Source organism: Phascolarctos cinereus, unplaced genomic scaffold (assembly GCF_003287225.1).
Source record: "Phascolarctos cinereus isolate Bilbo 61053 unplaced genomic scaffold, phaCin_HiC Scaffold_726;HRSCAF=1367, whole genome shotgun sequence".
NCBI classification, from domain to species: domain Eukaryota; kingdom Metazoa; phylum Chordata; class Mammalia; order Diprotodontia; family Phascolarctidae; genus Phascolarctos; species Phascolarctos cinereus.
The window spans coordinates 125,407,931-125,421,018 of NW_027556098.1; the positions used below are offsets into that span (position 1 = coordinate 125,407,931).

A 13,088-nucleotide genomic window follows, 5' to 3' on the forward strand; every position below is an offset into this window, starting at 1 on the left:
CAGCATTGCTAGTCAACGGAGGACTCCTTCCCCTCTGGCGAATCAATCAGTTACAGCGTACTGATTGTAACCTTCTGAGTTCATCTTGTTTGCTGCTCCAGAGATGCCTTTTGACAACTGAAAACACACATCTAGCACATTTATTTATTCATTCACAAATGAAAGGAGTAATTGAATTCTGGAGTCTCAGCAGGGTTTTCTTATTAATCGATTTGCTTTTTGTTTCTAATAAAAGTAAGACTCCATTTTGCTGAGTGCATCTTAGAAAACATCTCAAGAAGATACTGTTCTTTTATCCTTTGCCATGAAGAGAGAGTACAGATATTGTCATGTTAGATAATATTTTATGTGATAATCTTTTTTCAACTAAATTGGGAACTTGTTGAGAGCAGAGACTTTCTTTTCTTTTATCCTACCTCAGTGCTTAGTACATGGGATACGCTTAGTGGATGCTCATTGGTTGCTTTACTTGGTACTAAGGCTGAGAGGCAATATGGTGGGGTGGATAGAGTTGGCCTCTGAATCAGGATGACCTGGGTTCATGTCTTCTCTTTAGACATCTTGGCTTCTTTGACCCTGGGCAAGTACCTTGATCTCCCAGTGTCATAAGAAATTCTCTAAAACTGTAAGTTGCAGCAGAGTTGTTGATCTTCCTTGACAAAGGGAGTTTCATCACTGGGAAGCTCCCTAAATGCACAAAATCACAGGTCCAAACTCCCTCCTAATTGCTCTCTGCCTCTCCCCACCAAAAACCTTTATCATAAATACAAATGATTTGGCTTAAAGACTGTTAAATACAGCTTCATGGATGCTTTTCATTGATTCTTCTGTATTGGGGCCTAAACAAAAGGTTTGCTACATGTGAAACTGTTTTCAAATCAGTTTGAAAACAATAATATACACAAAGTACAAGAGTGAAGGGGGTGAAATAAATACCTGGAAGAGAGGGAATTAGATTGAATTGAGAAAAAATTCCCTGAATGAAGTGATGATTGGGAACAATATTTTAAGACTATCCTGCCACAGTGTAGTTTCCCAGATAATTCTGTAGCTAAGTTGATTTATTTTTTTAAGGGGTTGATGATGGTAAGTCCAGGGGAGATAGTCTTCAGTCATCTTGAGAGTTCCATCAAACTTTCACTATGTCTCTGTAGATATGGCCAGAGTGAAGTAGTGGAAGCATGGTCCCTTTGGGATATTTAATACATTCTCTGAGAAAACATCTACTCTCACACAAAGGCACACTTTAGCTATGTCTACATGATCAGTGGCAGAACCATTATGGAATTATTCTGACTTTAACTTTGACTCCCACCAATCAGCCAGTTGTCTGCTTGCATGGTGGCAGGATTAGGGCATGGCTGCCCAAAACTTTGGGGCAGAATTGCCGACTTGGAGCATGTGGATACTGTCATTGGAGGCCAAACTATAAGCTGGGGCAGGGGGGTGGGGGGAGAGGCACACTTAATGATGTAATAATCTTCTATTCTGATTCCTCTGATGCAGTGGCTGTGTGATTTGTTATTCACTGAGGGATACAGACTGCCTTACAGTATTATCAATATTATGTGATGAAATAGGGCTTGGCACTCTGTCTTACCTGCTGGATGGATCCTGTATTTACTCTTCATTCTTACCACTCAGGGGTAAAAAGGAAGAAGATTTTTCTCATCAAAAACTGCATCTGGTTCTAGGACTTCTGTTCTCCATGGGAAACTCTTTCCCCCACATTACCCACTGACTTCCAGCAATACAGATAGACCAGGTACACCGCTAAACTTTATTGAGATGTAAAAGAATCTGTCTAACGTAGTTGCTGTGATATAGTGTAAAGATAGAGAAAACATTTATTAAGCCTTTACCATGTACCAGGCAAGCGGCTAAGCACTGTGTATTAAAATTTTAAAAAGCAAGATAGATCTTGCCCTGGAAAAGGTTACATTCTAGCAAGGAAAGGAACATATAAAAGGAAGCTAGAAAGCTGGTAGGGGTGGGGCACAGATTTTGAAGGGTGTTGGTCAGGAGATGTCTGGAAGTCAGGAAGTGGTATGGAGGCCTCATTTTGGGCAATTTAAAATGAAGGCTCACTTATTAGAGGCTGGAGTCCCAGGAGCAGTATCCAATGTCCTGATGGGGGAGATGCAGACCATCCCCAAAATGCTCTGATTTGGAAACCGAAGGGTTTGTTGTGTCTGAGCTCTTGGTTTGTCAGAAGAGAGGAGAAAATGAACTCTGATGATAGTAGAGTATGGTTTTGTATAAGGGCTGCATCATATGGCTGCTGTGGTTTCTCCCAGTTCTCTAATTCTGTGATTCTCTGATTTGGGTGATTAGTGGGGTAGAAGGCAGGATTAAAAAGAAGATATCTGGGCCAAAGCACACGCCTTCTGCCAGTCTTTCTGGTGCCCCACAGTGCGATTGATCACTGTCCTACAATAAGAGTTGACCGGAGTCTTGGAGGGGGAGGTTAGGGGAACAGTAGGTGTCCAGAAAAGACACATCTCTTAACCTTGCCTACTGCCTTTTCTCCTTCTGGCCCAAGATGGATGATCATTTTGTCTTCCTCCTTCTAGAAGCCTCCAAAGTCAACTTCAAAGAGATGTGACTGAACTGTTGAACTCTGGGGCAGAGTGTAAGCTCATTTCCAGAGTCTGACATCTCTGTAACAGAACTCTCTCCAGATGGAGCCCAGGAAGACATAGTTATAAATAAATTCAAAGTAATTTAGGGTGGGTGAGTGGGCACTGAAAATCAGGAATTGTCTTTTGAAGAAGGTGGCTCTTGAACTGAGTTTTGAAGGGAGCTGGGAATTCCAAGAGATGGCAGTAAGAAGTGAGAGCATTCCAGATATGAGGGGCAGCTTGTGCATAAAGCATGGTGGCAGAATCAGGAGCTTGCTGTAACTTCCCTTTAGCTCACAGATCTCCCCTCCAGGTTCTGACCCTGCTTCTACCCTCCTCCAGTCCAAGATCGAACTGTTAGATTGACTCTACAATTCTCTGAGATGTTTAAATACATGAACATATTAATGTTTAAAATCGAACTCAATATCTCTTCCCTCATTCTCCAAAGCAGATATTCTTCCTAATTCCTTAATTCAGTAAGTGCTAATTGCCCAGTTCTTGCTCTCACCTGGGTTGGAAACCTCAGAACAATTTTTAGACTATTTTATCTCTGTTGATGTAGTCACAAGGTCCTTTAAATTTTTCCATTATAATTTTCTCTTACCTTTATAAGTTTTCCCTTCTTAAATTTTTTCATTTTAAATTCTTAAAAAAGAAAAAAGGAAAAAAAGAACATTTCCATCTATCCAAAAGAACAGAGAGGATTTGATCTAAAACAATAAATTACCATTTCAAATGGTTTACTTTTTTTAAAGAAAACATGTATAATAAATACTACAGATGATTTTCAAAGCTACCCAGCTTTTCTGTGCCTTCCTTCTAAATTTTCTTTTGTTCTCTACTATGTACCTTTTATTTTTTCTCCCTTCCCACACAACCCTAGAAAAGTCTACAATTAAACACCTATATATATTATACATTTATTTCTATATACATACATACATACATATACACACATGTATGTAAAACTATGCTACACATATTTCTATTTATTGGTTCTTTCTGTGGAGCTGGATAGCATCTTCCTTCAGAGGTCTAAGTCTTTCTATGTTTTTCTAAAATCAACTGGCTCATCATTTCTTATATCATGGTAGTATTCTACCACAATCCCATATAACAACTTGTTTATCCATTCCCAAATGAAGGATAGCTATCATTTTAGCTAGTCTTATAGGTGTAAGATGATATCTCAAAGTTGTTTTACTTTACATTTCTCTAATCAATAATGACTTAGAGCCCTTATATAGTTTTGATTTCTTCATAGAAAAACTGCCTGTTCATATCTTTTGACAGTTTATTAATTGGGGAATGATTTGTATTCTTATAAATTTGACAAAGTTCTTTATATATTTGAGAAATGAGACCTTTATCTGAGAGATTGTCTATGAAATTTTTTCCCCAATTTTCTGCCTTCCTTCTAAGTCTTGGCTACATTAGTCTTATTTGTACAGAGCTTTTTGATTTAATATAATCCATTTAATATAATATCCATTTTATACCTAACTGTTCTCTATCTCTTGTTTCTTCATAAATTATTCTCCTGTCCATAAGTCTAGTAGAAAATATGTTCCACATTCTTCTATTTTCCTTGCCATATCTCCCTTTATGTCCATCTAGGTCATGTATCCATTTTGACCTTTTCTTGGTATGTGGTTTAAGATAATTGTCTATGCTCAGTTTCTGCCAGACTGCTTTCCAAACAATTTTTTAAACCAAATAATGAATTCTTATTCCAAAAATTTAAATCTTTACATTTGTCAAACAAAAGGTTACTATAATCCTTTACTATTGTGTATTGTATGTGTACTTATTTCCTCTGCTCTACCAGTACCAGATAGTTTTGATATTTACTGCCTAATTAATACAGTTTAAGGTCTGGTACTGCTGAATTTCCTTCTTTTACATTTTTTTCATTAGTTTCTTTGAAATTCTTGACTTTTTGTTTTTCCAAATGAATTTTGTTATTATTTTTTCTAACTCAGTAAAATAATTGGCATTGAATAGACCTTCATATGTTCTCTTGCATTTTTACTTGACTCCTAATTGGCCTACCTTCCTCTAGACTTTCTCCATTCCAATTATTGTCATTGCTGGGTTAATTTTATTTTTTTAAATGGCTAATTGATTATTTTGAATACCACAGTCACTTCCTAATAAGCATCCTTTTATAAAACTCACCTGTATAACAAAGATTTAAACAAAACAAACAATAATCACATCTGACAATGTAAGCGGCATCATGTACACATCATTTACTACCGTAGAATATAATCTCTTTGAGGGCAGGGACTGTTTTTCATCTTGTCTTTTTGTTGCCAGGACCTAGCACAGTGCTTTTCTCAGCCCAAAGCAGCTGCTAAAAATACTGATCTAATTGCATTATAGATCAGTCCTTTGGAACCCAAGTTAGTCATTAAATTTAATGCAGATTAACTTTCTTAAAATGATCTTTTTTTTTCCTTTTTACTCACCTATTCAAAATGTCCAACATCATCCCATTGCTTACAAGATAAATTTTTTTTTCAGCATTATAGCACTTTGTATCCCTCTTGTCATGTGCTAATTTGTATTAGATTTATTTCATGCATCTCTTATCTCCTCTATTTGACAAGCTCCTTGTAGCCTGGGGCCCATCTTACTTATCTTTCTAGGCTCCCCAGGTTTATCTGCAATGAACTCCTACTCTGATAGCTCATCGTATCTCTGACAGTGGAACATCAGCTCTGGAAGGTCCTACCAAATTGGAAAGACTGAGCACTGGCCTGGATATGGATTGCGTGTCTGTTATAAGAGGACCAGCTTTGCTAAGTTCAATGAAGTTCATGGTTAGTTGGCAACACCATCAGCTTTCAGCAATAGCAGCTATCAAAAACCACCTACTAAGTGACAGGACGACTGTGATTGGAATTGGTAGAGGGAGTACATGTTGAAGAGATGACAGATCCTTGATGAAGTATGTGCCATAGGGCCTAACTCAGTGCATTGCATGTAGTAGGTAATTGAAAAAAATGTTCATTGCTTTTGGTTTTTAGCCTGGATTCCAGGAGCTCAGAAATTTGTTCCTACATTCGCCTTCAAATGATATCACTCACTACTTCTTGAATTAGTGTATTGCTTTAGCCATATTTTCCCCTAAATATACCTTGCACATACCTATTTACGTACTTTTGCTGAGGAAGTTCCCACATATGGAAAGCTCTCCCTTTGTATTAACTAAAGCCTCTCCACCCTCCATGGCCCAGCTTATGTCTTATCTTTGACGAACACCTTCTTATTCCATGATGTTCTCTTATTTTTTTTTTAGCTTTTCTAATACTTATTGAATCCATCAGGCATATGACCCTTATTATGTATACTGCATTAGAGAGTCAAGCTAAATGAATACAAAAGGATCTCTCACCAAATAGATCATAAACTCCTTGTAGCTTCTGTCTTACACATCTTTGTATATCTCACCAGTGCCCATCACAGGTATTCGGTAGATGTTTATTTATTGATTGAATATCTGAGCCAGACATTCTCTCCTTGATATAAATCCTAATATTCTGATATAAGATGGTCACATAGGCAGGAGGCTTATCTTGCTTATACCTTTCTAATGCCATGGCAAGTGCTGTGCTATTTTCTCTTTCTCCTTTCTTCCTCAGCTTGAGGAACTGGGGGAAATCAACTCTTTCCACTTTAAGGTGTACCCATTTTGGTAGAGGGGACTTATAAGGGGAAAATAAAATGAGGATGGAGCAAAAGAGGACAGCTATAGCAACTGATGGGGAAGAAGACTCTGGAAATTTTGTTCCTATTGAAACAAGACAGAAGAACCTTTGAGCTGTGTATTCACCTTGTCTGAAAAACTGGTGAAACTGGTGGGGGCTGGGAAAACCAAGGTCACACAAGTAGTCAGGAACTGAGCTGGGATGGTGCACATCACTCACGTAGCTTCAAACATGGCTATGGTATGAGATAGTTAAATAAGACAGGTTTGGAGAATCACAGATCTACAGTTGAAGGGGATATCAGAGGTCATCTAATACAATTCTCTCATTTTTCAGATGAGGAAACTGAGGACCAGGGAGGTTAAGTAACTTACCCAAGGTTACACAGGCTGTAAAGTGCAGAGGCTAGATTCAAACTCAGTTCTTCTGACTAAAAAAAAAGTGCCTCCCTCCTGCTTTTATGACTCCATGCTGACTCTCTCTTCTTAGAGAGAAATTCATTATGAATCTTACTTCATTAAAAAAACCAAACACAACTGATTTCTGTGTCACATGAAAGTTAAACATTTTCTAAGATGCATTTGCTGTTTTATTTTCTTTCATTCAAAAATGTGTCAGTAATCTTTTTGTTAACATGAAGATAAAGGATTAGTAATGCAAGATGCAGTTTTCTTGTAACCTTCTTGAAAGCAGCCTATAGTTTCTTATCTGGCTCCAACATTCATTTTCCTGAAATGAAAAAAAAATGACTTAAAATGAAATAAACTGTATTTGATTCATAAAAGCATTACTATCAGGGAAATTTATTGCACCCAGTAGAATTGGTCAGATTCAGAAAAGCCCCTTTCCCCCGCCAGTGGATACCTTTTTGAGAAATGACTAATTTTATATTTAAAAATACAATAGCAATGGGGAAAGAATTGTGAATGGTCTCCCATTGATCACAGACCAGAAGATACAGCATGTTATTGTCAACTGAAAATTCAGTTGTTGTAGTGTGGTTGGAAAAAAAAAAAGAACTCAAATACCAGCCCACTTGGCTGGTGGCATTACAGCTATAATTGGCAGTGGAAATGTGATGGCTAATGTCTTTCACCCATTTTCTCTTCTTCTTTTGGTAGATAAGAGTTAGCCTCAGAATGTTTTTAGCTCATCTAGGGAAATCTAAGGAAAGACTGGTCTGAGAGCTAATTCTTACTCTCTAAGCCAGTGACTTACCCATGGTTCTTCTAACCTAAGCCTACACAGAGACTAGCAGAGACTTTAGGAAGTGAAAAGATGTATTTTTCTTGCATCTTATAGGAGATAATAGATCTGAATCTGGTCAGTCAACAAGTGTTTACTAAATGCTTAATATGTACCAGACTGAGCACCGGGGATAAGGAAGAAATGCAAAACTGAACCATGGGCAGCCAGGTGGCACAGTGGATAGAGCTCTGGCCTTGGAGTCAGAAGGACCTGAATTCAAATACAGTCTCAGACACATGACACTTACTAGCTGTGTGACCCTGGGCAAGTCACTTAACCTCAGTTGCTTCACCAAAAAAACCAAACAAACAACAAAACCCAAACCAAACCCTGCCCCCCCCAAAAAAAACAGCCAGAAAAACAAAACCTCCCACTTTCTCAAGGAGATCACAATCTAATGGAAGAGTCATGATGTAATATGTCCATTTAAGAGTAAATGAACTGACCTCAGACATTTGACACTTACTAGCTGTGTGACCCTGGGCAAGTCACTTTGTCTAATTGCCTTGCCAAAAAAAAAAAAAGAGTAAATGGAAGGTAATTTCAGAGAGAAGGCACTAGGGGGAAAGGGAGAGCAGGAAAGACCTTCAAAAGGTTGAACTTGGGCTGAGTCTTGCAGGAAGCCAGAGAAACTAAGAGTCAGAGGTGAGGGGAGAGAGTGAGAGAGCACTTCAGGCACTGGGGACAACCCATCCAAAGACACAGGGATAGGACATAGAGTGTGGTGTGTGAGAAACAGTGTTATCAGCCAATGTAGCTGGATCTTAGAGTATGCAGAGGGGAAGAGAGTGTAAGAAGATTGGAGGGTCAATAAGGGGACAGATCATGAAGGGCTCTCTCTGCATGCCAGACAGATGATCTTATATTTGCTTCTGGAGATAATAAGGAGCTACTGCAGTTTATTGAGTGCAGAGCTGATGGTGGTGACCTGCAGACCAGCATTTCAGGAAAATCACTTTGACAGCTGAGTAGAAGACAGATTGGAGTGGAGGGAGATTTGAGGCAGGGAGACCAATAAGGAAGCTATTGCCATAGCTCAGGTGAGAGGAAATGAGGCTGGTATTAGGGGGGTGTCTGTGTGGATCATGAGAAGGGTATGCGTATGAGAAAGAGAAAGAGAGAGAGACAGACAGACAGACAGAGACAGAGATAGACACACACACACACACACACACACACAGAAATATGAGATCTGACAACAGATTGGATATGTAGGGTGAGTGTGAGTTAGAAGTTGAGGCTGATGCTGAGGTTGGAAGCCTGGGTGACTAGGAGAATTGTGTTCGTTTGTAAACAAGTTTCAGTAATAGGGACTTGGGAAGATAGGAGATTCTTTTTTGGGGAAATATTATAAACTGCGCATTGGATGTGTTGAGTTTGAGGTGCTTAGAGTACGTTGAGTTTGAAATATCCAAAAGGCAGTTGAAGATTTGGACTAGAGCTCAGGAAAGAAGTTAAAGCTAGAAGTGCAGATCTGCATAAAGATACTAGAGAATAGGCAGGGTATTTTGCTGGAAAGAGCACTGCATCTGGAATCAGAGGACTGGGGTTTGAATCTTGGCTCTACTAATTTACCTAGGTGACCTTGGGCAAGTCTATTCCTCTCTCAGACTCTGAATTTCATCATCTCTAAAGTGAAGAATTAGAACTAGCTGAAGTCCTAGGTGGACAGCTAGGTGGTACAGTGGATAGAATACTGGGTCTGAAGTCATGAAGAACTCATTTTCCTAATTTCAAATCTGGTCACAGACACTTACTAGCTGTATGACCCTGGGCAAATCACTTAACCCTGCTTGTTTCAGTTTCCTCATCTGTCAAATGAGCTACAGAAGGAAATGGCAAACTACTCTAGTATTTCTATGAAGAAAACACCCAAAACAGGTCACGAAGAGTTGGACATGACTGAAATGACTGAACGATAAGTACTTCCCAGCTCCAGGTCTTATGAACTTTCGTTAGGTACACTCAGAACCAGATACTTCAAGGTCAGTAATGGAAGTGCCTTCTAATGTAGGCTATTTCCTTCCTGCTTTCTTGAACGTGACCCAGAAAGTGCTCAGAAGTGAGCCCTGTGAAGAGTGCTGCTTCCTTTGTCACTGACTAAACCAATATGACTGCTTGCTAGCTGTTATGACGGTAGCAGCTACTTTGAAAATGAAGGGCAGATAGCAGCAAGGCTGTGATCCTTACTTGCATTTTCTGCTTCATAGGACTTTTCTAAGAATCAAATAAGACTATAGAAGTAACAAATGTCAACTATTTATTATTACCACTTGAAAAAAATTGTTACATATGATCCTGAGACCATAAAGCTAGAGCTGGAGGGGACCTGAGAGGTCAACCCCTCATTTTAGAGATGAAGGAACTGAAGCCCTGAGCAGTTAAGTCACTTGTCTAAGATCAAGAAATCTTCAATCCTTTTGGAAAGTTCCTGTAGATCATTCCAACAGCAACATAACCTCTTGCCATAAACTTACCATAGTTCACAGAATTTTCTACTTACAGGTAGTGTTACTAGTTCTGAAACTCTGACCAGGTCTTTGAAATAGTTTGGCAGATACTGTGAGATGACGAGCATAGATTCACAAGTGGAGTGCTCTGAATATTTCACTTCATGCATTCTGAAGGACATTTTCATTAAGTTTCTTTTATGTCTTTCAGCACCATTTTGGAAGTGTAAATGCTATTGCTGGACATGTAGGAGCATCAGTGGAAGGATTCTGTGAAATAATAAAAGCAATGCATTATTAACAACAAATAGTCTTCACATGGAGGGTAATTCTCAGAATACAGGCAGAAGTCTTGTCTGAAACTTGGGTGGGAAGGCACCTGGGATCCTTGTATATTACTCTCTTCTTGCATCCCAATCAAGGAGAAATGAGGAAACCACTTCAATCCCTCCACTTAGTTAAAAAAAATCAATATGAAACATTTTTAATACCTACTATTCAAAACAAGGTCTTAACAGAAGGCTTGTATCTTCAGTGAAACATAAAAATACGATTTTTGTTTTCTCGACCCAGTCCCTTTCTTTGTTTGCTGTCATTAAAAGGCAATGGAGGGGCTGCCATAGGAACAGGCATGGACCAGATGGCCGAGATCCTATCAGAGCAAACACAGGACTCAGGAACATCAACTTTATAGAGGGATTAAAGCACAGATGGGTATTTTTTAAAACATTATGCATTTTCATAAGCAAATGAGCACATTTTCTGGTGAAATGTTTACACAATGAGTCTTTGGAGTTGAAGCAGTAACATAAACTACTATATTGTTCTAATTTTCACTCTGTAGAGATGAAATGAATATCCATCCCACTATGCAGAATCAGGAATGAGTCCCTCCCCTCATCTGACATTTTGTATCTGGCCTGTGGAAGGATGGAGGGTATAGTGGTCTGTATATACGTGCTTGGTGGGTCATTGTATTGTATTTCCTGGTCTCTTTGGAGACAACATGATTTCTATTAGATTAGGAAAATTATAGCTACAGATAGGGCCATCTCTTTTAGGCTGGATTGGTAAAGTATCTCGGGTTTCTTTGCTTTAAAAGTCAAATGAATCTAGCCAATTTAAATGAATATAATCATATTAGAAAGTAAAGAATGAGAGGAAAAAGAGAAAGGAAAGTAGAAATTTTTAAAAAGAGGGAAAAAAAGGAGGAAAGAAAGAGGTAAAGGGATGAAATATGAGTAGAGGAAGTAACTGAGTGGATTCAGTTTGAACAAAAGGAAATGCATTTCTTCATTTGGCTTAGATAGAAAGAAATCTGCAGAAAGCTTTGGAGTACATGAAGCATATTTGCTGCTCCAATTTCCCTTCATGCACCAGATTTTCAGTCTAAAATGGACTTGTTTCTTCAGTGTATCTGTTACAGTAGAGGCCCAAATTCTGGATTAATCTTTATATTAGCCAGAGAGGCCTGGATAACTTCAGATCTCCAGAGAATGGAGAAGACCTTGCAACATTGTTAATCATTGAATTAATACCATTAAAGCATAGCAATTAGCACTTTAAGTGTGTAACATTTCTAATTCCAGTTAATGAGTAAACTATCTTTCTTTGTAGAGTTCAACATTAGCCAGACTTTTCTGGTCTATTAAGTGATGCTAGTATAGCCCTGGGTGCCTGCTCAATTTGTAAGGTGGGTCCCCCAAATTAGACTACACACCAGAGTCAAAATAGACTGTGAGTCCACCATATTTAGTTTTTTTGATAGTTGGCTGAAGAACATAATTAAGAGCATTAATGAAATGTAGCAATATAGGAAAAACAGCAGTAAAACATTTCTCCCATAAACCTGAGGTATGTTCTTCCACATCATCTGTGGCACACATGTAGAGAAAAAATGTAGAAGCGAACAAATGGCCAGGGAACAGACATAGCCTTAGACGTTGCAATGCCACTGATGTCTTCAGGTGCTGTCATTGCATTGCTCCTATTGGGCCTAACCCCTATGGATCTCTGCCAGGCATTCTCTGCGGGATGCTGTTCTGTTGGCTATGCAATCTTTGCAAAATGCTATTCTGTTTGATGTGCAGTCTGTGTTGGCTGCTGCCAGTTTGGACTCCATTGGGCTCAATAATGCAGAGCTTCTCTCTGCTGGCTTCCTGCTCTTGGCTTTGGATGAAGTCTTTAGCTAGTTCTTCCTCACAAGAAGAGTGAGCTCTGCCATAGTCTTTCAGTTCAAATTCCGGAGATTTTTTGTTGTAACTTTTTTTTTTTGAAAAGAAAGAGCCCTTACCTTAGCCATAAGTTCATTCAAAGTTCTCCCATGGAGGTAGGAAGAGAGGAATCCTTCAAGGCTATCTGTCTTGTTCTCCTAAGAATTTTAGCTACAAAGACTCTCATCTCCCATAAGAGATTCTTCGTCTTAGATGCCAGTCTCTTTTGAACAGAGAAGAGCTATTCCTAGCAAAGCAGGTAGTTTAGGTTCAAGCCTATCATTTGAAAACCAAACTTCTTAGTCCGTGCCACTAATCTTCTCTATTGGAGATTTCACCTTGGTTTATGGTGAACGTTCCTTCTTGCTCCCAAACTTAATTCCTGAATGCTAGATTACCCATGGTCACCATTCATGTAGGAGCTACTCACACAACACATTGCTATTATCCTTGGAGTTTTTTCACCAGGGGTTTCCAAAAACTCTTTCTCCTTGTCACATACAGAAGCAATTGATGGCCCCTTATTTATGATGACGTCAACAGCAACAATAATAACAACAGCAATGAGGACAGCTAAGCATTTATATAGTGCTTCAAGGTTTGCCAGGCACTATGTAAATAGTATCTCATTCTATCCTCACAGCAATCCTATTACAAGGAGTTTACAGGAATGTCTTCTAGTAGCCTGGCTGCTCTTTTGAAGAGCTATGACCAATGGCATGATATGATAGTCAAAAAAAGAGAGTGCGATCTTGAGCTCCATTAGAAGGGGCAGAGTTTTGTGGAAGAGAGAGGTGGGAACCCCACTGAACTCTGCCCTTGTCCAACATCATCTAGAGT

General features: G+C 38.9%; 1 long non-coding RNA gene across 2 annotated transcripts in view; it reads right to left on the reverse strand.

Annotated features, from left to right (window-relative positions):
- Window positions 1-6,886: 6,886 nt before the first annotated feature.
- The window catches only part of LOC110208254 (uncharacterized), a 60,404-nt gene continuing 54,202 nt past the window's right edge, over window positions 6,887-13,088 (reverse strand). For both annotated transcript variants that reach the window (XR_013482705.1, XR_013482706.1), the window contains 2 exons: window positions 10,089-10,305; window positions 6,887-7,066 (listed from right to left, as the gene is read on the reverse strand). This is a non-coding gene — a long non-coding RNA (uncharacterized LOC110208254). The remainder of the gene's footprint in view (window positions 7,067-10,088; window positions 10,306-13,088) is intronic.